The sequence below is a fragment of the Phalangium opilio genome, unplaced genomic scaffold (assembly GCF_054372755.1).
Source record: "Phalangium opilio isolate 3A_F unplaced genomic scaffold, DU_Popi_V2 ptg000082l_1, whole genome shotgun sequence".
In the NCBI taxonomy this organism is placed as follows: Eukaryota; Metazoa; Arthropoda; class Arachnida; order Opiliones; family Phalangiidae; genus Phalangium; species Phalangium opilio.
Window position 1 is genome coordinate 14,554,492 of NW_028324189.1, and position 24,712 is coordinate 14,579,203.

The 24,712-nt window shown below is 45.1% G+C and overlaps 1 non-coding gene across 1 annotated transcript; it reads left to right on the forward strand.

Annotated features, from left to right (window-relative positions):
• Nucleotides 1–21,373: 21,373 nt before the first annotated feature.
• TRNAN-AUU (transfer RNA asparagine (anticodon AUU)) lies at nucleotides 21,374–21,446 on the forward strand. The gene has a single exon. It is a non-coding gene; the product is annotated as a tRNA-Asn (tRNA).
• The last annotated feature ends 3,266 nt before the right edge of the window (nucleotides 21,447–24,712 follow it).

Here is a 24,712-nt window from a genome sequence, read left to right on the forward strand (position 1 = left end):
GCCCTCCCGGGAGCGGTGTTGTGAGATCTTATGTGTAACGTAAAAATTCAAAGTTTTTCCACAATACCTGACGAACATTTAATTTTTGGGCTTCCGTTGCGCAATGGTTAGCGCGTTCAGCTGTTAGTCGAAAGGTTGGTGGTTCGAGCCCACCCGGGAGCGGTGTTGTGAGGTCTCAGATGTGACGTAAAAAGTCAAAGTTTTTCCACAATACCTGACGAACATTTAATTTTGGGCTTCCGTTGCGCAATGGTTAGCGCGTTCGGCTGTTAACTGAAAAGTTGGTGGTTCGAGCCCATCCGGGAGCGGTGTTGTGAGATCTCAAATGTAACGTAAAAATTCAAAGTTTTTCCACAATACCTGACGAACATTTAATTTTTGGGCGTCCGTTGCGCAATGGTTAGCGCGTTCAGCTGTTAATAGAAAGGTTGGTGGTTCGAGCCCACTCGGGAGCGGTGTTGAGAGATCTCAAATGTAACGTAAAAATCCAATGTTTTTCCACAATACCTGACGAACATTTAATTTTTGGGCTTCCGTTGCGCAATGGTTAGCGCGTTCGGCTGTTAACCGAAAGGTTGGTGGTTCGAGCCCATCCGGGAGCGGTGTTGTGAGGTCTTAGATGTAACGTAAAATCCAAAGTTTTTCCACAATACCTGAAGACCATATCATTTTCGGGCTTCCGTTGCGCAATGGTTAGCGCGTTCAGCTGTTAAAAGAAAGGTTGGTGGTTCGAGCCCACTCGGGAGCGGTGTTGTGAGATCTCAAATGTAACGTAAAAATCCAAAGTTTTTCCACAATACCTGACGACCATTTATTTTCTGAGCTTCCATGGCTCAATGGTTAGCGCGTTCGGCTGTTAATCGAAAGGTTGGTGTTCGAGACCACCCGTGAGCGGTGTTGTGAGATCTCAAATGTAACGGAAAAATTCAAAGTTTTTCCACAATACCTGACGAATATTTAATTTTTGGGCTTCCGTTGCGCAATGGTTAGCGCGTTCAGCTGTTAATAGAAAGGTTGGTGGTTCGAGCCCACTCGGGAACGGTGTTGTGAGATCTCAAATGTAACGTAAAAATCCAAAGTTTTTCCACAATACCTGACGAACATTTAATTTTTGGGCTTCCGTTGCGCAATGGTTAGCGCGTTCAGCTGTTAATAGAAAGGTTGGTGGTTCGAGCCCACTCGGGAGCGGTGTTGTGAGATCTCAAATGTAACGTAAAAATCCAAAGTTTTTCCACAATACCTGACGAACATTTAATTTTTGGGCTTCCGTTGCGCAATGGTTAGCGCGTTCGGCTGTTAACCGAAAGGTTGGTGGTTCGAGCCCAACCGGGAGCGGTGTTGTGAGATCTAAGATGTAACGTAAAAATCCAAAGTTTTTCCACAATACCTGACGAACATTTAATTTTTGGGCTTCCGTTGCGCAATGGTTAGCGCGTTCGGCTGTTAACCGAAAGGTTGGTGGTTCGAGCCCAACCGGGAGCGGTGTTGTGAGATCTAAGATGTAACGTAAAATGTCAGAGTTTTTCCACAATACCTGACGACCATTTATTTTCTGAGCTTCCATGGCTCAATAGTTAGCGCGTTTGGCTGTTAACCGAAAGGTTGGTGGTTTGAGCCCTCCCGGGAGCGGTGTTGTGAGATCTCAAGTGTAACGTAAAAATTCAAAGTTTTTCCACAATACCTGACGAACATTTAATTTTTGGGCTTCCGTTGCGCAATGGTTAGCGCGTTCAGCTGTTAATAGAAAGGTTGGTGGTTCGAGCCCACTCGGGAACGGTGTTGTGAGATCTCAAATGTAACGTAAAAATCCAAAGTTTTTCCACAATACCTGACGAACATTTAATTTTTGGGCTTCCGTTGCGCAATGGTTAGCGCGTTCAGCTGTTAATAGAAAGGTTGGTGGTTCGAGCCCACTCGGGAGCGGTGTTGTGAGATCTCAAATGTAACGTAAAAATCCAAAGTTTTTCCACAATACCTGACGAACATTTAATTTTTGGGCTTCCGTTGCGCAATGGTTAGCGCGTTCGGCTGTTAACCGAAAGGTTGGTGGTTCGAGCCCAACCGGGAGCGGTGTTGTGAGATCTAAGATGTAACGTAAAATGTCAGAGTTTTTCCACAATACCTGACGACCATTTATTTTCTGAGCTTCCATGGCTCAATAGTTAGCGCGTTTGGCTGTTAACCGAAAGGTTGGTGGTTTGAGCCCTCCCGGGAGCGGTGTTGTGAGATCTCAAGTGTAACGTAAAAATTCAAAGTTTTTCCACAATACCTGACGAACATTTAATTTTTGGGCTTCCGTTGCGCAATGGTTAGCGCGTTCAGCTGTTAATAGAAAGGTTGGTGGTTCGAGCCCACTCGGGAACGGTGTTGTGAGATCTCAAATGTAACGTAAAAATCCAAAGTTTTTCCACAATACCTGACGAACATTTAATTTTTGGGCTTCCGTTGCGCAATGGTTAGCGCGTTCAGCTGTTAATAGAAAGGTTGGTGGTTCGAGCCCACTCGGGAGCGGTGTTGTGAGATCTCAAATGTAACGTAAAAATCCAAAGTTTTTCCACAATACCTGACGAACATTTAATTTTTGGGCTTCCGTTGCGCAATGGTTAGCGCGTTCGGCTGTTAACCGAAAGGTTGGTGGTTCGAGCCCAACCGGGAGCGGTGTTGTGAGATCTAAGATGTAACGTAAAAATCCAAAGTTTTTCCACAATACCTGACGAACATTTAATTTTTGGGCTTCCGTTGCGCAATGGTTAGCGCGTTCGGCTGTTAACCGAAAGGTTGGTGGTTCGAGCCCAACCGGGAGCGGTGTTGTGAGATCTAAGATGTAACGTAAAATGTCAGAGTTTTTCCACAATACCTGACGACCATTTATTTTCTGAGCTTCCATGGCTCAATAGTTAGCGCGTTTGGCTGTTAACCGAAAGGTTGGTGGTTTGAGCCCTCCCGGGAGCGGTGTTGTGAGATCTCAAGTGTAACGTAAAAATTCAAAGTTTTTCCACAATACCTGACGAACATTTAATTTTTGGGCTTCCGTTGCGCAATGGTTAGCGCGTTCAGCTGTTAATAGAAAGGTTGGTGGTTCGAGCCCACTCGGGAACGGTGTTGTGAGATCTCAAATGTAACGTAAAAATCCAAAGTTTTTCCACAATACCTGACGAAAATTTAATTTTTGGGCTTCCGTTGCGCAATGGTTAGCGCGTTCAGCTGTTAATAGAAAGGTTGGTGGTTCGAGCCCACTCGGGAGCGGTGTTGTGAGATCTCAAATGTAACGTAAAAATCCAAAGTTTTTCCACAATACCTGACGAACATTTAATTTTTGGGCTTCCGTTGCGCAATGGTTAGCGCGTTCGGCTGTTAACCGAAAGGTTGGTGGTTCGAGCCCAACCGGGAGCGGTGTTGTGAGATCTAAGATGTAACGTAAAAATCCAAAGTTTTTCCACAATACCTGACGAACATTTAATTTTTGGGCTTCCGTTGCGCAATGGTTAGCGCGTTCGGCTGTTAACCGAAAGGTTGGTGGTTCGAGCCCAACCGGGAGCGGTGTTGTGAGATCTAAGATGTAACGTAAAATGTCAGAGTTTTTCCACAATACCTGACGACCATTTATTTTCTGAGCTTCCATGGCTCAATAGTTAGCGCGTTTGGCTGTTAACCGAAAGGTTGGTGGTTTGAGCCCTCCCGGGAGCGGTGTTGTGAGATCTCAAGTGTAACGTAAAAATTCAAAGTTTTTCCACAATACCTGACGAACATTTAATTTTTGGGCTTCCGTTGCGCAATGGTTAGCGCGTTCAGCTGTTAATAGAAAGGTTGGTGGTTCGAGCCCACTCGGGAACGGTGTTGTGAGATCTCAAATGTAACGTAAAAATCCAAAGTTTTTCCACAATACCTGACGAACATTTAATTTTTGGGCTTCCGTTGCGCAATGGTTAGCGCGTTCAGCTGTTAATAGAAAGGTTGGTGGTTCGAGCCCACTCGGGAGCGGTGTTGTGAGATCTCAAATGTAACGTAAAAATCCAAAGTTTTTCCACAATACCTGACGAACATTTAATTTTTGGGCTTCCGTTGCGCAATGGTTAGCGCGTTCGGCTGTTAACCGAAAGGTTGGTGGTTCGAGCCCAACCGGGAGCGGTGTTGTGAGATCTAAGATGTAACGTAAAAATCCAAAGTTTTTCCACAATACCTGACGAACATTTAATTTTTGGGCTTCCGTTGCGCAATGGTTAGCGCGTTCGGCTGTTAACCGAAAGGTTGGTGGTTCGAGCCCAACCGGGAGCGGTGTTGTGAGATCTAAGATGTAACGTAAAATGTCAGAGTTTTTCCACAATACCTGACGACCATTTATTTTCTGAGCTTCCATGGCTCAATAGTTAGCGCGTTTGGCTGTTAACCGAAAGGTTGGTGGTTTGAGCCCTCCCGGGAGCGGTGTTGTGAGATCTCAAGTGTAACGTAAAAATTCAAAGTTTTTCCACAATACCTGACGAACATTTAATTTTTGGGCTTCCGTTGCGCAATGGTTAGCGCGTTCAGCTGTTAATAGAAAGGTTGGTGGTTCGAGCCCACTCGGGAACGGTGTTGTGAGATCTCAAATGTAACGTAAAAATCCAAAGTTTTTCCACAATACCTGACGAAAATTTAATTTTTGGGCTTCCGTTGCGCAATGGTTAGCGCGTTCAGCTGTTAGTCGAAAGGTTGGTGGTTCGAGCCCACCCGGGAGCGGTGTTGTGAGGTCTCAGATGTGACTTAAAAAGTCAAAGTTTTTCCACAATACCTGACGACCATTTATTTTCTGAGCTTCCATAGCTCAATGGTTAGCGCTTTCGGCTGTTAACCGAAAGGTTGGTGGTTCGAGCCCACCCGGGAGCGGTGTTGTGAGATCTCAAATGTAACGTAAAAATTCAAAGTTTTTCCACAATACCTGACGAACATTTAATTTTTGGGCTTCCGTTGCGCAATGGTTAGCGCGTTCGGCTGTTAACCGAAAGGTTGGTGGTTCGAGCCCAACCGGGAGCGGTGTTGTGAGATCTAAGATGTAACGTAAAATGTCAGAGTTTTTCCACAATACCTGACGACCATTTATTTTCTGAGCTTCCATGGCTCAATAGTTAGCGCGTTTGGCTGTTAACCGAAAGGTTGGTGGTTTGAGCCCTCCCGGGAGCGGTGTTGTGAGATCTCAAGTGTAACGTAAAAATTCAAAGTTTTTCCACAATACCTGACGAACATTTAATTTTTGGGCTTCCATTGCGCAATGATTAGCGCGTTCGGCTGTTAACCGAAAGGTTGGTGGTTCGAGCCCATCCGGGAGCGGTGTTGTGAGGTCTTAGATGTAACGTAAAATCCAAAGTTTTTCCACAATACCTGAAGACCATATCATTTTCGGGCTTCCGTTGCGCAATGGTTAGCGCGTTCAGCTGTTAAAAGAAAGGTTGGTGGTTCGAGCCCACTCGGGAGCGGTGTTGTGAGATCTCAAATGTAACGTAAAAATCCAAAGTTTTTCCACAATACCTGACGACCATTTATTTTCTGAGCTTCCATGGCTCAATGGTTAGCGCGTTCGGCTGTTAATCGAAAGGTTGGTGTTCGAGACCACCCGTGAGCGGTGTTTTGAGATCTCAAATGTAACGGAAAAATTCAAAGTTTTTCCACAATACCTGACGAACATTTAATTTTTGGGCTTCTGTTGCGCAATGGTTAGCGCGTTCAGCTGTTAATAGAAAGGTTGGTGGTTCGAGCCCACTCGGGAGCGGTGTTGTGAGATCTCAAATGTAACGTAAAAATCCAAAGTTTTTCCACAATACCTGACGAACATTTAATTTTTGGGCTTCCGTTGCGCAATGGTTAGCGCGTTCGGCTGTTAACCGAAAGGTTGGTGGTTTGAGCCCTCCCGGGAGCGGTGTTGTGAGATCTTATGTGTAACGTAAAAATTCAAAGTTTTTCCACAATACCTGACGAACATTAAATTTTTGGGCTTCCGTTGCGCAATGGTTAGCGCGTTCAGCTGTTAGTCGAAAGGTTGGTGGTTCGAGCCCACCCGGGAGCGGTGTTGTGAGGTCTCAGATGTGACGTAAAAAGTCAAAGTTTTTCCACAATACCTGACGACCATTTATTTTCTGAGCTTCCATAGCTCAATGGTTAGCGCTTTCGGCTGTTAACCGAAAGGTTGGTGGTTCGAGCCCACCCGGGAGCGGTGTTGTGAGATCTCAAATGTAACGTAAAAATTCAAAGTTTTTCCACAATACCTGACGAACATTTAATTTTTGGGCTTCCGTTGCGCAATGGTTAGCGCGTTCGGCTGTTAACCGAAAGGTTGGTGGTTCGAGCCCAACCGGGAGCGGTGTTGTGAGATCTAAGATGTAACGTAAAATGTCAGAGTTTTTCCACAATACCTGACGACCATTTATTTTCTGAGCTTCCATGGCTCAATTGTTAGCGCGTTTGGCTGTTAACCGAAAGGTTGGTGGTTTGAGCCCTCCCGGGAGCGGTGTTGTGAGATCTCAAGTGTAACGTAAAAATTCAAAGTTTTTCCACAATACCTGACGAACATTTAATTTTTGGGCTTCCATTGCGCAATGATTAGCGCGTTCGGCTGTTAACCGAAAGGTTGGTGGTTCGAGCCCATCCGGGAGCGGTGTTGTGAGGTCTTAGATGTAACGTAAAATCCAAAGTTTTTCCACAATACCTGAAGACCATATCATTTTCGGGCTTCCGTTGCGCAATGGTTAGCGCGTTCAGCTGTTAAAAGAAAGGTTGGTGGTTCGAGCCCACTCGGGAGCGGTGTTGTGAGATCTCAAATGTAACGTAAAAATCCAAAGTTTTTCCACAATACCTGACGACCATTTATTTTCTGAGCTTCCATGGCTCATTGGTTAGCGCGTTCGGCTGTTAATCGAAAGGTTGGTGTTCGAGACCACCCGTGAGCGGTGTTTTGAGATCTCAAATGTAACGGAAAAATTCAAAGTTTTTCCACAATACCTGACGAACATTTAATTTTTGGGCTTCTGTTGCGCAATGGTTAGCGCGTTCAGCTGTTAATAGAAAGGTTGGTGGTTCGAGCCCACTCGGGAGCGGTGTTGTGAGATCTCAAATGTAACGTAAAAATCCAAAGTTTTTCCACAATACCTGACGAACATTTAATTTTTGGGCTTCCGTTGCGCAATGGTTAGCGCGTTCGGCTGTTAACCGAAAGGTTGGTGGTTTGAGCCCTCCCGGGAGCGGTGTTGTGAGATCTTATGTGTAACGTAAAAATTCAAAGTTTTTCCACAATACCTGACGAACATTAAATTTTTGGGCTTCCGTTGCGCAATGGTTAGCGCGTTCAGCTGTTAGTCGAAAGGTTGGTGGTTCGAGCCCACCCGGGAGCGGTGTTGTGAGGTCTCAGATGTGACGTAAAAAGTCAAAGTTTTTCCACAATACCTGACGACCATTTATTTTCTGAGCTTCCATAGCTCAATGGTTAGCGCTTTCGGCTGTTAACCGAAAGGTTGGTGGTTCGAGCCCACCCGGGAGCGGTGTTGTGAGATCTCAAATGTAACGTAAAAATTCAAAGTTTTTCCACAATACCTGACGAACATTTAATTTTTGGGCTTCCGTTGCGCAATGGTTAGCGCGTTCGGCTGTTAACCGAAAGGTTGGTGGTTCGAGCCCAACCGGGAGCGGTGTTGTGAGATCTAAGATGTAACGTAAAATGTCAGAGTTTTTCCACAATACCTGACGACCATTTATTTTCTGAGCTTCCATGGCTCAATAGTTAGCGCGTTCGGATGTTAACCGAAAGGTTGGTGGTTTGAGCCCTCCCGGGAGCGGTGTTGTGAGATCTCAAGTGTAACGTAAAAATTCAAAGTTTTTCCACAATACCTGACGAACATTTAATTTTTGGGCTTCCATTGCGCAATGATTAGCGCGTTCGGCTGTTAACCGAAAGGTTGGTGGTTCGAGCCCATCCGGGAGCGGTGTTGTGAGGTCTTAGATGTAACGTAAAATCCAAAGTTTTTCCACAATACCTGAAGACCATATCATTTTCGGGCTTCCGTTGCGCAATGGTTAGCGCGTTCAGCTGTTAAAAGAAAGGTTGGTGGTTCGAGCCCACTCGGGAGCGGTGTTGTGAGATCTCAAATGTAACGTAAAAATCCAAAGTTTTTCCACAATACCTGACGACCATTTATTTTCTGAGCTTCCATGGCTCAATGGTTAGCGCGTTCGGCTGTTAATCGAAAGGTTGGTGTTCGAGACCACCCGTGAGCGGTGTTGTGAGATCTCAAATGTAACGTAAAAATCCAAAGTTTTTCCACAATACCTGACGAACATTTAATTTGTGGGCTTCCGTTGCGCAATGGTTAGCGCGTTCAGCTGTTAATAGAAAGGTTGGTGGTTCGAGCCCACTCGGGAGCGGTGTTGTGAGATCTCAAATGTAACGTAAAAATCCAATGTTTTTCCACAATACCTGACGAACATTTAATTTTTGGGCTTCCGTTGCGCAATGGTTAGCGCGTTCGGCTGTTAACCGAAAGGTTGGTGGTTCGAGCCCAACCGGGAGCGGTGTTGTGAGATCTAAGATGTAACGTAAAATGTCAGAGTTTTTCCACAATACCTGACGACCATTTATTTTCTGAGCTTCCATGGCTCAATAGTTAGCGCGTTTGGCTGTTAACCGAAAGGTTGGTGGTTTGAGCCCTCCCGGGAGCGGTGTTGTGAGATCTCAAGTGTAACGTAAAAATTCAAAGTTTTTCCACAATACCTGACGAACATTTAATTTTTGGGCTTCCATTGCGCAATGATTAGCGCGTTCGGCTGTTAACCGAAAGGTTGGTGGTTTGAGCCCTCCCGGGAGCGGTGTTGTGAGATCTTATGTGTAACGTAAAAATTCAAAGTTTTTCCACAATACCTGACGAACATTAAATTTTTGGGCTTCCGTTGCGCAATGGTTAGCGCGTTCAGCTGTTAGTCGAAAGGTTGGTGGTTCGAGCCCACCCGGGAGCGGTGTTGTGAGGTCTCAGATGTGACGTAAAAAGTCAAAGTTTTTCCACAATACCTGACGACCATTTATTTTCTGAGCTTCCATAGCTCAATGGTTAGCGCTTTCGGCTGTTAACCGAAAGGTTGGTGGTTCGAGCCCACCCGGGAGCGGTGTTGTGAGATCTCAAATGTAACGTAAAAATTCAAAGTTTTTCCACAATACCTGACGAACATTTAATTTTTGGGCTTCCGTTGCGCAATGGTTAGCGCGTTCGGCTGTTAACCGAAAGGTTGGTGGTTCGAGCCCAACCGGGAGCGGTGTTGTGAGATCTAAGATGTAACGTAAAATGTCAGAGTTTTTCCACAATACCTGACGACCATTTATTTTCTGAGCTTCCATGGCTCAATAGTTAGCGCGTTCGGATGTTAACCGAAAGGTTGGTGGTTTGAGCCCTCCCGGGAGCGGTGTTGTGAGATCTCAAGTGTAACGTAAAAATTCAAAGTTTTTCCACAATACCTGACGAACATTTAATTTTTGGGCTTCCATTGCGCAATGATTAGCGCGTTCGGCTGTTAACCGAAAGGTTGGTGGTTCGAGCCCATCCGGGAGCGGTGTTGTGAGGTCTTAGATGTAACGTAAAATCCAAAGTTTTTCCACAATACCTGAAGACCATATCATTTTCGGGCTTCCGTTGCGCAATGGTTAGCGCGTTCAGCTGTTAAAAGAAAGGTTGGTGGTTCGAGCCCACTCGGGAGCGGTGTTGTGGGATCTCAAATGTAACGTAAAAATCCAAAGTTTTTCCACAATACCTGACGACCATTTATTTTCTGAGCTTCCATGGCTCAATGGTTAGCGCGTTCGGCTGTTAATCGAAAGGTTGGTGTTCGAGACCACCCGTGAGCGGTGTTTTGAGATCTCAAATGTAACGGAAAAATTCAAAGTTTTTCCACAATACCTGACGAACATTTAATTTTTGGGCTTCTGTTGCGCAATGGTTAGCGCGTTCAGCTGTTAATAGAAAGGTTGGTGGTTCGAGCCCACTCGGGAACGGTGTTGTGAGATCTCAAATGTAACGTAAAAATCCAAAGTTTTTCCACAATACCTGACGAACATTTAATTTGTGGGCTTCCGTTGCGCAATGGTTAGCGCGTTCAGCTGTTAATAGAAAGGTTGGTGGTTCGAGCCCACTCGGGAGCGGTGTTGTGAGATCTCAAATGTAACGTAAAAATCCAATGTTTTTCCACAATACCTGACGAACATTTAATTTATGGGCTTCCGTTGCGCAATGGTTAGCGCGTTCGGCTGTTAACCGAAAGGTTGGTGGTTCGAGCCCAACCGGGAGCGGTGTTGTGAGATCTAAGATGTAACGTAAAATGTCAGAGTTTTTCCACAATACCTGACGACCATTTATTTTCTGAGCTTCCATGGCTCAATAGTTAGCGCGTTTGGCTGTTAACCGAAAGGTTGGTGGTTTGAGCCCTCCCGGGAGCGGTGTTGTGAGATCTCAAGTGTAACGTAAAAATTCAAAGTTTTTCCACAATACCTGACGAACATTTAATTTTTGGGCTTCCATTGCGCAATGATTAGCGCGTTCGGCTGTTAACCGAAAGGTTGGTGGTTCGAGCCCATCCGGGAGCGGTGTTGTGAGGTCTTAGATGTAACGTAAAATCCAAAGTTTTTCCACAATACCTGAAGACCATATCATTTTCGGGCTTCCGTTGCGCAATGGTTAGCGCGTTCAGCTGTTAAAAGAAAGGTTGGTGGTTCGAGCCCACTCGGGAGCGGTGTTGTGAGATCTCAAATGTAACGTAAAAATCCAAAGTTTTTCCACAATACCTGACGACCATTTATTTTCTGAGCTTCCATGGCTCAATGGTTAGCCCGTTCGGCTGTTAATCGAAAGGTTGGTGTTCGAGACCACCCGTGAGCGGTGTTTTGAGATCTCAAATGTAACGGAAAAATTCAAAGTTTTTCCACAATACCTGACGAACATTTAATTTTTGGGCTTCTGTTGCGCAATGGTTAGCGCGTTCAGCTGTTAATAGAAAGGTTGGTGGTTCGAGCCCACTCGGGAACGGTGTTCTGAGATCTCAAATGTAACGTAAAAATCCAAAGTTTTTCCACAATACCTGACGAACATTTAATTTTTGGGCTTCCGTTGCGCAATGGTTAGCGCGTTCAGCTGTTAATAGAAAGGTTGGTGGTTCGAGCCCACTCGGGAGCGGTGTTGTGAGATCTCAAATGTAACGTAAAAATCCAATGTTTTTCCACAATACCTGACGAACATTTAATTTTTGGGCTTCCGTTGGGCAATGGTTAGCGCGTTCGGCTGTTAACCGAAAGGTTGGTGGTTCGAGCCCAACCGGGAGCGGTGTTGTGAGATCTAAGATGTAACGTAAAATGTCAGAGTTTTTCCACAATACCTGACGACCATTTATTTTCTGAGCTTCCATGGCTCAATAGTTAGCGCGTTTGGCTGTTAACCGAAAGGTTGGTGGTTTGAGCCCTCCCGGGAGCGGTGTTGTGAGATCTCAAGTGTAACGTAAAAATTCAAAGTTTTTCCACAATACCTGACGAACATTTAATTTTTGGGCTTCCATTGCGCAATGATTAGCGCGTTCGGCTGTTAACCGAAAGGTTGGTGGTTCGAGCCCATCCGGGAGCGGTGTTGTGAGGTCTTAGATGTAACGTAAAATCCAAAGTTTTTCCACAATACCTGAAGACCATATCATTTTCGGGCTTCCGTTGCGCAATGGTTAGCGCGTTCAGCTGTTAAAAGAAAGGTTGGTGGTTCGAGCCCACTCGGGAGCGGTGTTGTGAGATCTCAAATGTAACGTAAAAATCCAAAGTTTTTCCACAATACCTGACGACCATTTATTTTCTGAGCTTCCATGGCTCAATGGTTAGCGCGTTCGGCTGTTAATCGAAAGGTTGGTGTTCGAGACCACCCGTGAGCGGTGTTTTGAGATCTCAAATGTAACGGAAAAATTCAAAGTTTTTCCACAATACCTGACGAACATTTAATTTTTGGGCTTCTGTTGCGCAATGGTTAGCGCGTTCAGCTGTTAATAGAAAGGTTGGTGGTTCGAGCCCACTCGGGAACGGTGTTGTGAGATCTCAAATGTAACGTAAAAATCCAAAGTTTTTCCACAATACCTGACGAACATTTAATTTGTGGGCTTCCGTTGCGCAATGGTTAGCGCGTTCAGCTGTTAATAGAAAGGTTGGTGGTTCGAGCCCACTCGGGAGCGGTGTTGTGAGATCTCAAATGTAACGTAAAAATCCAATGTTTTTCCACAATACCTGACGAACATTTAATTTTTGGGCTTCCGTTGCGCAATGGTTAGCGCGTTCGGCTGTTAACCGAAAGGTTGGTGGTTCGAGCCCAACCGGGAGCGGTGTTGTGAGATCTAAGATGTAACGTAAAATGTCAGAGTTTTTCCACAATACCTGACGACCATTTATTTTCTGAGCTTCCATGGCTCAATAGTTAGCGCGTTTGGCTGTTAACCGAAAGGTTGGTGGTTTGAGCCCTCCCGGGAGCGGTGTTGTGAGATCTCAAGTGTAACGTAAAAATTCAAAGTTTTTCCACAATACCTGACGAACATTTAATTTTTGGGCTTCCATTGCGCAATGATTAGCGCGTTCGGCTGTTAACCGAAAGGTTGGTGGTTCGAGCCCATCCGGGAGCGGTGTTGTGAGGTCTTAGATGTAACGTAAAATCCAAAGTTTTTCCACAATACCTGAAGACCATATCATTTTCGGGCTTCCGTTGCGCAATGGTTAGCGCGTTCAGCTGTTAAAAGAAAGGTTGGTGGTTCGAGCCCACTCGGGAGCGGTGTTGTGAGATCTCAAATGTAACGTAAAAATCCAAAGTTTTTCCACAATACCTGACGACCATTTATTTTCTGAGCTTCCATGGCTCAATGGTTAGCGCGTTCGGCTGTTAATCGAAAGGTTGGTGTTCGAGACCACCCGTGAGCGGTGTTTTGAGATCTCAAATGTAACGGAAAAATTCAAAGTTTTTCCACAATACCTGACGAACATTTAATTTTTGGGCTTCTGTTGCGCAATGGTTAGCGCGTTCAGCTGTTAATAGAAAGGTTGGTGGTTCGAGCCCACTCGGGAACGGTGTTGTGAGATCTCAAATGTAACGTAAAAATCCAAAGTTTTTCCACAATACCTGACGAACATTTAATTTTTGGGCTTCCGTTGCGCAATGGTTAGCGCGTTCAGCTGTTAATAGAAAGGTTGGTGGTTCGAGCCCACTCGGGAGCGGTGTTGTGAGATCTCAAATGTAACGTAAAAATCCAATGTTTTTCCACAATACCTGACGAACATTTAATTTTTGGGCTTCCGTTGCGCAATGGTTAGCGCGTTCGGCTGTTAACCGAAAGGTTGGTGGTTCGAGCCCAACCGGGAGCGGTGTTGTGAGATCTAAGATGTAACGTAAAATGTCAGAGTTTTTCCACAATACCTGACGACCATTTATTTTCTGAGCTTCCATGGCTCAATAGTTAGCGCGTTTGGCTGTTAACCGAAAGGTTGGTGGTTTGAGCCCTCCCGGGAGCGGTGTTGTGAGATCTCAAGTGTAACGTAAAAATTCAAAGTTTTTCCACAATACCTGACGAACATTTAATTTTTGGGCTTCCATTGCGCAATGATTAGCGCGTTCGGCTGTTAACCGAAAGGTTGGTGGTTCGAGCCCATCCGGGAGCGGTGTTGTGAGGTCTTAGATGTAACGTAAAATCCAAAGTTTTTCCACAATACCTGAAGACCATATCATTTTCGGGCTTCCGTTGCGCAATGGTTAGCGCGTTCAGCTGTTAAAAGAAAGGTTGGTGGTTCGAGCCCACTCGGGAGCGGTGTTGTGAGATCTCAAATGTAACGTAAAAATCCAAAGTTTTTCCACAATACCTGACGACCATTTATTTTCTGAGCTTCCATGGCTCAATGGTTAGCGCGTTCGGCTGTTAATCGAAAGGTTGGTGTTCGAGACCACCCGTGAGCGGTGTTTTGAGATCTCAAATGTAACGGAAAAATTCAAAGTTTTTCCACAATACCTGACGAACATTTAATTTTTGGGCTTCTGTTGCGCAATGGTTAGCGCGTTCAGCTGTTAATAGAAAGGTTGGTGGTTCGAGCCCACTCGGGAACGGTGTTGTGAGATCTCAAATGTAACGTAAAAATCCAAAGTTTTTCCACAATACCTGACGAACATTTAATTTGTGGGCTTCCGTTGCGCAATGGTTAGCGCGTTCAGCTGTTAATAGAAAGGTTGGTGGTTCGAGCCCACTCGGGAGCGGTGTTGTGAGATCTCAAATGTAACGTAAAAATCCAATGTTTTTCCACAATACCTGACGAACATTTAATTTTTGGGCTTCCGTTGCGCAATGGTTAGCGCGTTCGGCTGTTAACCGAAAGGTTGGTGGTTCGAGCCCAACCGGGAGCGGTGTTGTGAGATCTAAGATGTAACGTAAAATGTCAGAGTTTTTCCACAATACCTGACGACCATTTATTTTCTGAGCTTCCATGGCTCAATAGTTAGCGCGTTTGGCTGTTAACCGAAAGGTTGGTGGTTTGAGCCCTCCCGGGAGCGGTGTTGTGAGATCTCAAGTGTAACGTAAAAATTCAAAGTTTTTCCACAATACCTGACGAACATTTAATTTTTGGGCTTCCATTGCGCAATGATTAGCGCGTTCGGCTGTTAACCGAAAGGTTGGTGGTTCGAGCCCATCCGGGAGCGGTGTTGTGAGGTCTTAGATGTAACGTAAAATCCAAAGTTTTTCCACAATACCTGAAGACCATATCATTTTCGGGCTTCCGTTGCGCAATGGTTAGCGCGTTCAGCTGTTAAAAGAAAGGTTGGTGGTTCGAGCCCACTCGGGAGCGGTGTTGTGAGATCTCAAATGTAACGTAAAAATCCAAAGTTTTTCCACAATACCTGACGACCATTTATTTTCTGAGCTTCCATGGCTCAATGGTTAGCGCGTTCGGCTGTTAATCGAAAGGTTGGTGTTCGAGACCACCCGTGAGCGGTGTTTTGAGATCTCAAATGTAACGGAAAAATTCAAAGTTTTTCCACAATACCTGACGAACATTTAATTTTTGGGCTTCTGTTGCGCAATGGTTAGCGCGTTCAGCTGTTAATAGAAAGGTTGGTGGTTCGAGCCCACTCGGGAACGGTGTTGTGAGATCTCAAATGTAACGTAAAAATCCAAAGTTTTTCCACAATACCTGACGAACATTTAATTTTTGGGCTTCCGTTGCGCAATGGTTAGCGCGTTCAGCTGTTAATAGAAAGGTTGGTGGTTCGAGCCCACTCGGGAGCGGTGTTGTGAGATCTCAAATGTAACGTAAAAATCCAATGTTTTTCCACAATACCTGACGAACATTTAATTTTTGGGCTTCCGTTGCGCAATGGTTAGCGCGTTCGGCTGTTAACCGAAAGGTTGGTGGTTCGAGCCCGACCGGGAGCGGTGTTGTGAGATCTAAGATGTAACGTAAAATGTCAGAGTTTTTCCACAATACCTGACGACCATTTATTTTCTGAGCTTCCATGGCTCAATAGTTAGCGCGTTTGGCTGTTAACCGAAAGGTTGGTGGTTTGAGCCCTCCCGGGAGCGGTGTTGTGAGATCTCAAGTGTAACGTAAAAATTCAAAGTTTTTCCACAATACCTGACGAACATTTAATTTTTGGGCTTCCATTGCGCAATGATTAGCGCGTTCGGCTGTTAACCGAAAGGTTGGTGGTTCGAGCCCATCCGGGAGCGGTGTTGTGAGGTCTTAGATGTAACGTAAAATCCAAAGTTTTTCCACAATACCTGAAGACCATATCATTTTCGGGCTTCCGTTGCGCAATGGTTAGCGAGTTCAGCTGTTAAAAGAAAGGTTGGTGGTTCGAGCCCACTCGGGAGCGGTGTTGTGAGATCTCAAATGTAACGTAAAAATCCAAAGTTTTTCCACAATACCTGACGACCATTTATTTTCTGAGCTTCCATGGCTCAATGGTTAGCGCGTTCGGCTGTTAATCGAAAGGTTGGTGTTCGAGACCACCCGTGAGCGGTGTTTTGAGATCTCAAATGTAACGGAAAAATTCAAAGTTTTTCCACAATACCTGACGAACATTTAATTTTTGGGCTTCTGTTGCGCAATGGTTAGCGCGTTCAGCTGTTAATAGAAAGGTTGGTGGTTCGAGCCCACTCGGGAACGGTGTTGTGAGATCTCAAATGTAACGTAAAAATCCAAAGTTTTTCCACAATACCTGACGAACATTTAATTTGTGGGCTTCCGTTGCGCAATGGTTAGCGCGTTCAGCTGTTAATAGAAAGGTTGGTGGTTCGAGCCCACTCGGGAGCGGTGTTGTGAGATCTCAAATGTAACGTAAAAATCCAAAGTTTTTCCACAATACCTGACGAACATTTAATTTTTGGGCTTCCGTTGCGCAATGGTTAGCGCGTTCAGCTGTTAATAGAAAGGTTGGTGGTTCGAGCCCACTCGGGAGCGGTGTTGTGAGATCTCAAATGTAACGTAAAAATCCAATGTTTTTCCACAATACCTGACGAACATTTAATTTTTGGGCTTCCGTTGCGCAATGGTTAGCGCGTTCGGCTGTTAACCGAAAGGTTGGTGGTTCGAGCCCAACCGGGAGCGGTGTTGTGAGATCTAAGATGTAACGTAAAAATCCAAAGTTTTTCCACAATACCTGACGAACATTTAATTTTTGGGCTTCCGTTGCGCAATGGTTAGCGCGTTCGGCTGTTAACCGAAAGGTTGGTGGTTCGAGCCCAACCGGGAGCGGTGTTGTGAGATCTAAGATGTAACGTAAAATGTCAGAGTTTTTCCACAATACCTGACGACCATTTATTTTCTGAGCTTCCATGGCTCAATAGTTAGCGCGTTTGGCTGTTAACCGAAAGGTTGGTGGTTTGAGCCCTCCCGGGAGCGGTGTTGTGAGATCTCAAGTGTAACGTAAAAATTCAAAGTTTTTCCACAATACCTGACGAACATTTAATTTTTGGGCTTCCATTGCGCAATGATTAGCGCGTTCGGCTGTTAACCGAAAGGTTGGTGGTTCGAGCCCATCCGGGAGCGGTGTTGTGAGGTCTTAGATGTAACGTAAAATCCAAAGTTTTTCCACAATACCTGAAGACCATATCATTTTCGGGCTTCCGTTGCGCAATGGTTAGCGCGTTCAGCTGTTAAAAGAAAGGTTGGTGGTTCGAGCCCACTCGGGAGCGGTGTTGTGAGATCTCAAATGTAACGTAAAAATCCAAAGTTTTTCCACAATACCTGACGACCATTTATTTTCTGAGCTTCCATGGCTCAATGGTTAGCGCGTTCGGCTGTTAATCGAAAGGTTGGTGTTCGAGACCACCCGTGAGCGGTGTTTTGAGATCTCAAATGTAACGGAAAAATTCAAAGTTTTTCCACAATACCTGACGAACATTTAATTTTTGGGCTTCTGTTGCGCAATGGTTAGCGCGTTCAGCTGTTAATAGAAAGGTTGGTGGTTCGAGCCCACTCGGGAACGGTGTTGTGAGATCTCAAATGTAACGTAAAAATCCAAAGTTTTTCCACAATACCTGACGAACATTTAATTTTTGGGCTTCCGTTGCGCAATGGTTAGCGCGTTCAGCTGTTAATAGAAAGGTTGGTGGTTCGAGCCCACTCGGGAGCGGTGTTGTGAGATCTCAAATGTAACGTAAAAATCCAATGTTTTTCCACAATACCTGACGAACATTTAATTTTTGGGCTTCCGTTGCGCAATGGTTAGCGCGTTCGGCTGTTAACCGAAAGGTTGGTGGTTCGAGCCCAACCGGGAGCGGTGTTGTGAGATCTAAGATGTAACGTAAAATGTCAGAGTTTTTCCACAATACCTGACGACCATTTATTTTCTGAGCTTCCATGGCTCAATAGTTAGCGCGTTTGGCTGTTAACCGAAAGGTTGGTGGTTTGAGCCCTCCCGGGAGCGGTGTTGTGAGATCTCAAGTGTAACGTAAAAATTCAAAGTTTTTCCACAATACCTGACGAACATTTAATTTTTGGGCTTCCATTGCGCAATGATTAGCGCGTTCGGCTGTTAACCGAAAGGTTGGTGGTTCGAGCCCATCCGGGAGCGGTGTTGTGAGGTCTTAGATGTAACGTAAAATCCAAAGTTTTTCCACAATACCTGAAGACCATATCATTTTCGGGCTTCCGTTGCGCAATGGTTAGCGCGTTCAGCTGTTAAAAGAAAGGTTGGTGGTTCGAGCCCACTCGGGAGCGGTGTTGTGAGATCTCAAATGTAACGTAAAAATCCAAAGTTTTTCCACAATACCTGACGACCATTTATTTTCTGAGCTTCCATGGCTCAATGGTTAGCGCGTTCGGCTGTTAATCGAAAGGTTGGTGTTCGAGACCACCCGTGAGCGGTGTTTTGAGATCTCAAATGTAACGGAAAAATTCAAAGTTTTTCCACAATACCTGACGAACATTTAATTTTTGGGCTTCTGTTGCGCAATGGTTAGCGCGTTCAGCTGTTAATAGAAAGGTTGGTGGTTCGAGCCCACTCGGGAACGGTGTTGTGAGATCTCAAATGTAACGTAAAAATCCAAAGTTTTTCCACAATACCTGACGAACATTTAATTTGTGGGCTTCCGTTGCGCAATGGTTAGCGCGTTCAGCTGTTAATAGAAAGGTTGGTGGTTCGAGCCCACTCGGGAGCGGTGTTGTGAGATCTCAAATGTAACGTAAAAATCCAATGTTTTTCCACAATACCTGACGAACATTTAATTTTTGGGCTTCCGTTGCGCAATGGTTAGCGCGTTCGGCTGTTAACCGAAAGGTTGGTGGTTCGAGCCCAACCGGGAGCGGTGTTGTGAGATCTAAGATGTAACGTAAAATGTCAGAGTTTTTCCACAATACCTGACGACCATTTATTTTCTGAGCTTCCATGGCTCAATAGTTAGCGCGTTTGGCTGTTAACCGAAAGGTTGGTGGTTTGAGCCCTCCCGGGAGCGGTGTTGTGAGATCTCAAGTGTAACGTAAAAATTCAAAGTTTTTCCACAATACCTGACGAACATTTAATTTTTGGGCTTCCATTGCGCAATGATTAGCGCGTTCGGCTGTTAACCGAAAGGTTGGTGGTTCGAGCCCATCCGGGAGCGGTGTTGTGAGGTCTTAGATGTAACGTAAAATCCAAAGTTTTTCCACAATACCTGAAGACCATATCATTTTCGGGCTTCCGTTGCGCAATGGTTAGCGCGTTCAGCTGTTAAAAGAAAGGTTGGTGGTTCGAGCCCACTCGGGAGCGGTGTTGTGAGATCTCAAATGTAACGTAAAAATCCAAAGTTTTTCCACAATACCTGACGACCATTTATTTTCTGAGCTTCCATGGCTCAATGGTTAGCGCGTTCGGCTGTTAATCGAAAGGTTGGTGTTCGAGACCACCCGTGAGCGGTGTTTTGAGATCTCAAATGTAACGGAAAAATTCAAAGTTTTTCCACAATACCTGACGAACATTTAATTTTTGGGCTTCTGTTGCGCAATGGTTAGCGCGTTCAGCTGTTAATAGAAAGGTTGGTGGTTCGAGCCCACTCGGGAACGGTGTTGTGAGATCTCAAATGTAACGTAAAAATCCAAAGTTTTTCCACAATACCTGACGAACATTTAATTTTTGGGCTTCCGTTGCGCAATGGTTAGCGCGTTCAGCTGTTAATAGAAAGGTTGGTGGTTCGAGCCCACTCGGGAGCGGTGTTGTGAGATCTCAAATGTAACGTAAAAATCCAATGTTTTTCCACAATACCTGACGAACATTTAATTTTTGGGCTTCCGTTGCGCAATGGTTAGCGCGTTCGGCTGTTAACCGAAAGGTTGGTGGTTCGAGCCCGACCGGGAGCGGTGTTGTGAGATCTAAGATGTAACGTAAAATGTCAGAGTTTTTCCACAATACCTGACGACCATTTATTTTCTGAGCTTCCATGGCTCAATAGTTAGCGCGTTTGGCTGTTAACCGAAAGGTTGGTGGTTTGAGCCCTCCCGGGAGCGGTGTTGTGAGATCTCAAGTGTAACGTAAAAATTCAAAGTTTTTCCACAATACCTGACGAACATTTAATTTTTGGGCTTCCATTGCGCAATGATTAGCGCGTTCGGCTGTTAACCGAAAGGTTGGTGGTTCGAGCCCATCCGGGAGCGGTGTTGTGAGGTCTTAGATGTAACGTAAAATCCAAAGTTTTTCCACAATACCTGAAGACCATATCATTTTCGGGCTTCCGTTGCGCAATGGTTAGCGCGTTCAGCTGTTAAAAGAAAGGTTGGTGGTTCGAGCCCACTCGGGAGCGGTGTTGTGAGATCTCAAATGTAACGTAAAAATCCAAAGTTTTTCCACAATACCTGACGACCATTTATTTTCTGAGCTTCCATGGCTCAATGGTTAGCGCGTTCGGCTGTTAATCGAAAGGTTGGTGTTCGAGACCACCCGTGAGCGGTGTTTTGAGATCTCAAATGTAACGGAAAAATTCAAAGTTTTTCCACAATACCTGACGAACATTTAATTTTTGGGCTTCTGTTGCGCAATGGTTAGCGCGTTCAGCTGTTAATAGAAAGGTTGGTGGTTCGAGCCCACTCGGGAACGGTGTTGTGAGATCTCAAATGTAACGTAAAAATCCAAAGTTTTTCCACAATACCTGACGAACATTTAATTTGTGGGCTTCCGTTGCGCAATGGTTAGCGCGTTCAGCTGTTAATAGAAAGGTTGGTGGTTCGAGCCCACTCGGGAGCGGTGTTGTGAGATCTCAAATGTAACGTAAAAATCCAAAGTTTTTCCACAATACCTGACGAACATTTAATTTTTGGGCTTCCGTTGCGCAATGGTTAGCGCGTTCAGCTGTTAATAGAAAGGTTGGTGGTTCGAGCCCACTCGGGAGCGGTGTTGTGAGATCTCAAATGTAACGTAAAAATCCAATGTTTTTCCACAATACCTGACGAACATTTAATTTTTGGGCTTCCGTTGCGCAATGGTTAGCGCGTTCGGCTGTTAACCGAAAGGTTGGTGGTTCGAGCCCAACCGGGAGCGGTGTTGTGAGATCTAAGATGTAACGTAAAAATCCAAAGTTTTTCCACAATACCTGACGAACATTTAATTTTTGGGCTTCCGTTGCGCAATGGTTAGCGCGTTCGGCTGTTAACCGAAAGGTTGGTGGTTCGAGCCCAACCGGGAGCGGTGTTGTGAGATCTAAGATGTAACGTAAAATGTCAGAGTTTTTCCACAATACCTGACGACCATTTATTTTCTGAGCTTCCATGGCTCAATAGTTAGCGCGTTTGGCTGTTAACCGAAAGGTTGGTGGTTTGAGCCCTCCCGGGAGCGGTGTTGTGAGATCTCAAGTGTAACGTAAAAATTCAAAGTTTTTCCACAATACCTGACGAACATTTAATTTTTGGGCTTCCATTGCGCAATGATTAGCGCGTTCGGCTATTAACCGAAAGGTTGGTGGTTCGAGCCCATCCGGGAGCGGTGTTGTGAGGTCTTAGATGTAACGTAAAATCCAAAGTTTTTCCACAATACCTGAAGACCATATCATTTTCGGGCTTCCGTTGCGCAATGGTTAGCGCGTTCAGCTGTTAAAAGAAAGGTTGGTGGTTCGAGCCCACTCGGGAGCGGTGTTGTGAGATCTCAAATGTAACGTAAAAATCCAAAGTTTTTCCACAATACCTGACGACCATTTATTTTCTGAGCTTCCATGGCTCAATGGTTAGCGCGTTCGGCTGTTAATCGAAAGGTTGGTGTTCGAGACCACCCGTGAGCGGTGTTTTGAGATCTCAAATGTAACGGAAAAATTCAAAGTTTTTCCACAATACCTGACGAACATTTAATTTTTGGGCTTCTGTTGCGCAATGGTTAGCGCGTTCAGCTGTTAATAGAAAGGTTGGTGGTTCGAGCCCACTCGGGAACGGTGTTGTGAGATCTCAAATGTAACGTAAAAATCCAAAGTTTTTCCACAATACCTGACGAACATTTAATTTGTGGGCTTCCGTTGCGCAATGGTTAGCGCGTTCAGCTGTTAATAGAAAGGTTGGTGGTTCGAGCCCACTCGGGAGCGGTGTTGTGAGATCTCAAATGTAACGTAAAAATCCAATGTTTTTCCACAATACCTGACGAACATTTAATTTTTGGGCTTCCGTTGCGCAATGGTTAGCGCGTTCGGCTGTTAACCGAAAGGTTGGTGGTTCGAGCCCAACCGGGAGCGGTGTTGTGAGATCTAAGATGTAACGTAAAATGTCAGAGTTTTTCCACAATACCTGACGACCATTTATTTTCTGAGCTTCCATGGCTCAATAGTTAGCGCGTTTGGCTGTTAACCGAAAGGTTGGTGGTTTGAGCCCTCCCGGGAGCGGTGTTGTGAGATCTCAAGTGTAACGTAAAAATTCAAAGTTTTTCCACAATACCTGACGAACATTTAATTTTTGGGCTTCCATTGCGCAATGATTAGCGCGTTCGGCTGTTAACCGAAAGGTTGGTGGTTCGAGCCCATCCGGGAGCGGTGTTGTGAGGTCTTAGATGTAACGTAAAATCCAAAGTTTTTCCACAATACCTGAAGACCATATCATTTTCGGGCTTCCGTTGCGCAATGGTTAGCGCGTTCAGCTGTTAAAAGAAAGGTTGGTGGTTCGAGCCCACTCGGGAGCGGTGTTGTGAGATCTCAAATGTAACGTAAAAATCCAAAGTTTTTCCACAATACCTGATTACCATTTATTTTCTGAGCTTCCATGGCTCAATGGTTAGCGCGTTCGGCTGTTAATCGAAAGGTTGGTGTTCGAGACCACCCGTGAGCGGTGTTTTGAGATCTCAAATGTAACGGAAAAATTCAAAGTTTTTCCACAATACCTGACGAACATTTAATTTTTGGGCTTCTGTTGCGCAATGGTTAGCGCGTTCAGCTGTTAATAGAAAGGTTGGTGGTTCGAGCCCACTCGGGAACGGTGTTGTGAGATCTCAAATGTAACGTAAAAATCCAAAGTTTTTCCACAATACCTGACGAACATTTAATTTTTGGGCTTCCGTTGCGCAATGGTTAGCGCGTTCAGCTGTTAATAGAAAGGTTGGTGGTTCGAGCCCACTCGGGAGCGGTGTTGTGAGATCTCAAATGTAACGTAAAAATCCAATGTTTTTCCACAATACCTGACGAACATTTAATTTTTGGGCTTCCGTTGCGCAATGGTTAGCGCGTTCGGCTGTTAACCGAAAGGTTGGTGGTTCGAGCCCAACCGGGAGCGGTGTTGTGAGATCTAAGATGTAACGTAAAAATCCAAAGTTTTTCCACAATACCTGACGAACATTTAATTTTTGGGCTTCCGTTGCGCAATGGTTAGCGCGTTCGGCTGTTAACCGAAAGGTTGGTGGTTCGAGCCCAACCGGGAGCGGTGTTGTGAGATCTAAGATGTAACGTAAAATGTCAGAGTTTTTCCACAATACCTGACGACCATTTATTTTCTGAGCTTCCATGGCTCAATAGTTAGCGCGTTTGGCTGTTAACCGAAAGGTTGTTGGTTTGAGCCCTCCCGGGAGCGGTGTTGTGAGATCTCAAGTGTAACGTAAAAATTCAAAGTTTTTCCACAATACCTGACGAACATTTAATTTTTGGGCTTCCATTGCGCAATGATTAGCGCGTTCGGCTGTTAACCGAAAGGTTGGTGGTTCGAGCCCATCCGGGAGCGGTGTTGTGAGGTCTTAGATGTAACGTAAAATCCAAAGTTTTTCCACAATACCTGAAGACCATATCATTTTCGGGCTTCCGTTGCGCAATGGTTAGCGCGTTCAGCTGTTAAAAGAAAGGTTGGTGGTTCGAGCCCACTCGGGAGCGGTGTTGTGAGATCTCAAATGTAACGTAAAAATCCAAAGTTTTTCCACAATACCTGACGACCATTTATTTTCTGAGCTTCCATGGCTCAATGGTTAGCGCGTTCGGCTGTTAATCGAAAGGTTGGTGTTCGAGACCACCCGTGAGCGGTGTTTTGAGATCTCAAATGTATCGGAAAAATTCAAAGTTTTTCCACAATACCTGACGAACATTTAATTTTTGGGCTTCTGTTGCGCAATGGTTAGCGCGTTCAGCTGTTAATAGAAAGGTTGGTGGTTCGAGCCCACTCGGGAACGGTGTTGTGAGATCTCAAATGTAACGTAAAAATCCAAAGTTTTTCCACAATACCTGACGAACATTTAATTTTTGGGCTTCCGTTGCGCAATGGTTAGCGCGTTCAGCTGTTAATAGAAAGGTTGGTGGTTCGAGCCCACTCGGGAGCGGTGTTGTGAGATCTCAAATGTAACGTAAAAATCCAATGTTTTTCCACAATACCTGACGAACATTTAATTTTTGGGCTTCCGTTGCGCAATGGTTAGCGCGTTCGGCTGTTAACCGAAAGGTTGGTGGTTCGAGCCCAACCGGGAGCGGTGTTGTGAGATCTAAGATGTAACGTAAAAATCCAAAGTTTTTCCACAATACCTGACGAACATTTAATTTTTGGGCTTCCGTTGCGCAATGGTTAGCGCGTTCGGCTGTTAACCGAAAGGTTGGTGGTTCGAGCCCAACCGGGAGCGGTGTTGTGAGATCTAAGATGTAACGTAAAATGTCAGAGTTTTTCCACAATACCTGACGACCATTTATTTTCTGAGCTTCCATGGCTCAATAGTTAGCGCGTTTGGCTGTTAACCGAAAGGTTGGTGGTTTGAGCCCTCCCGGGAGCGGTGTTGTGAGATCTCAAGTGTAACGTAAAAATTCAAAG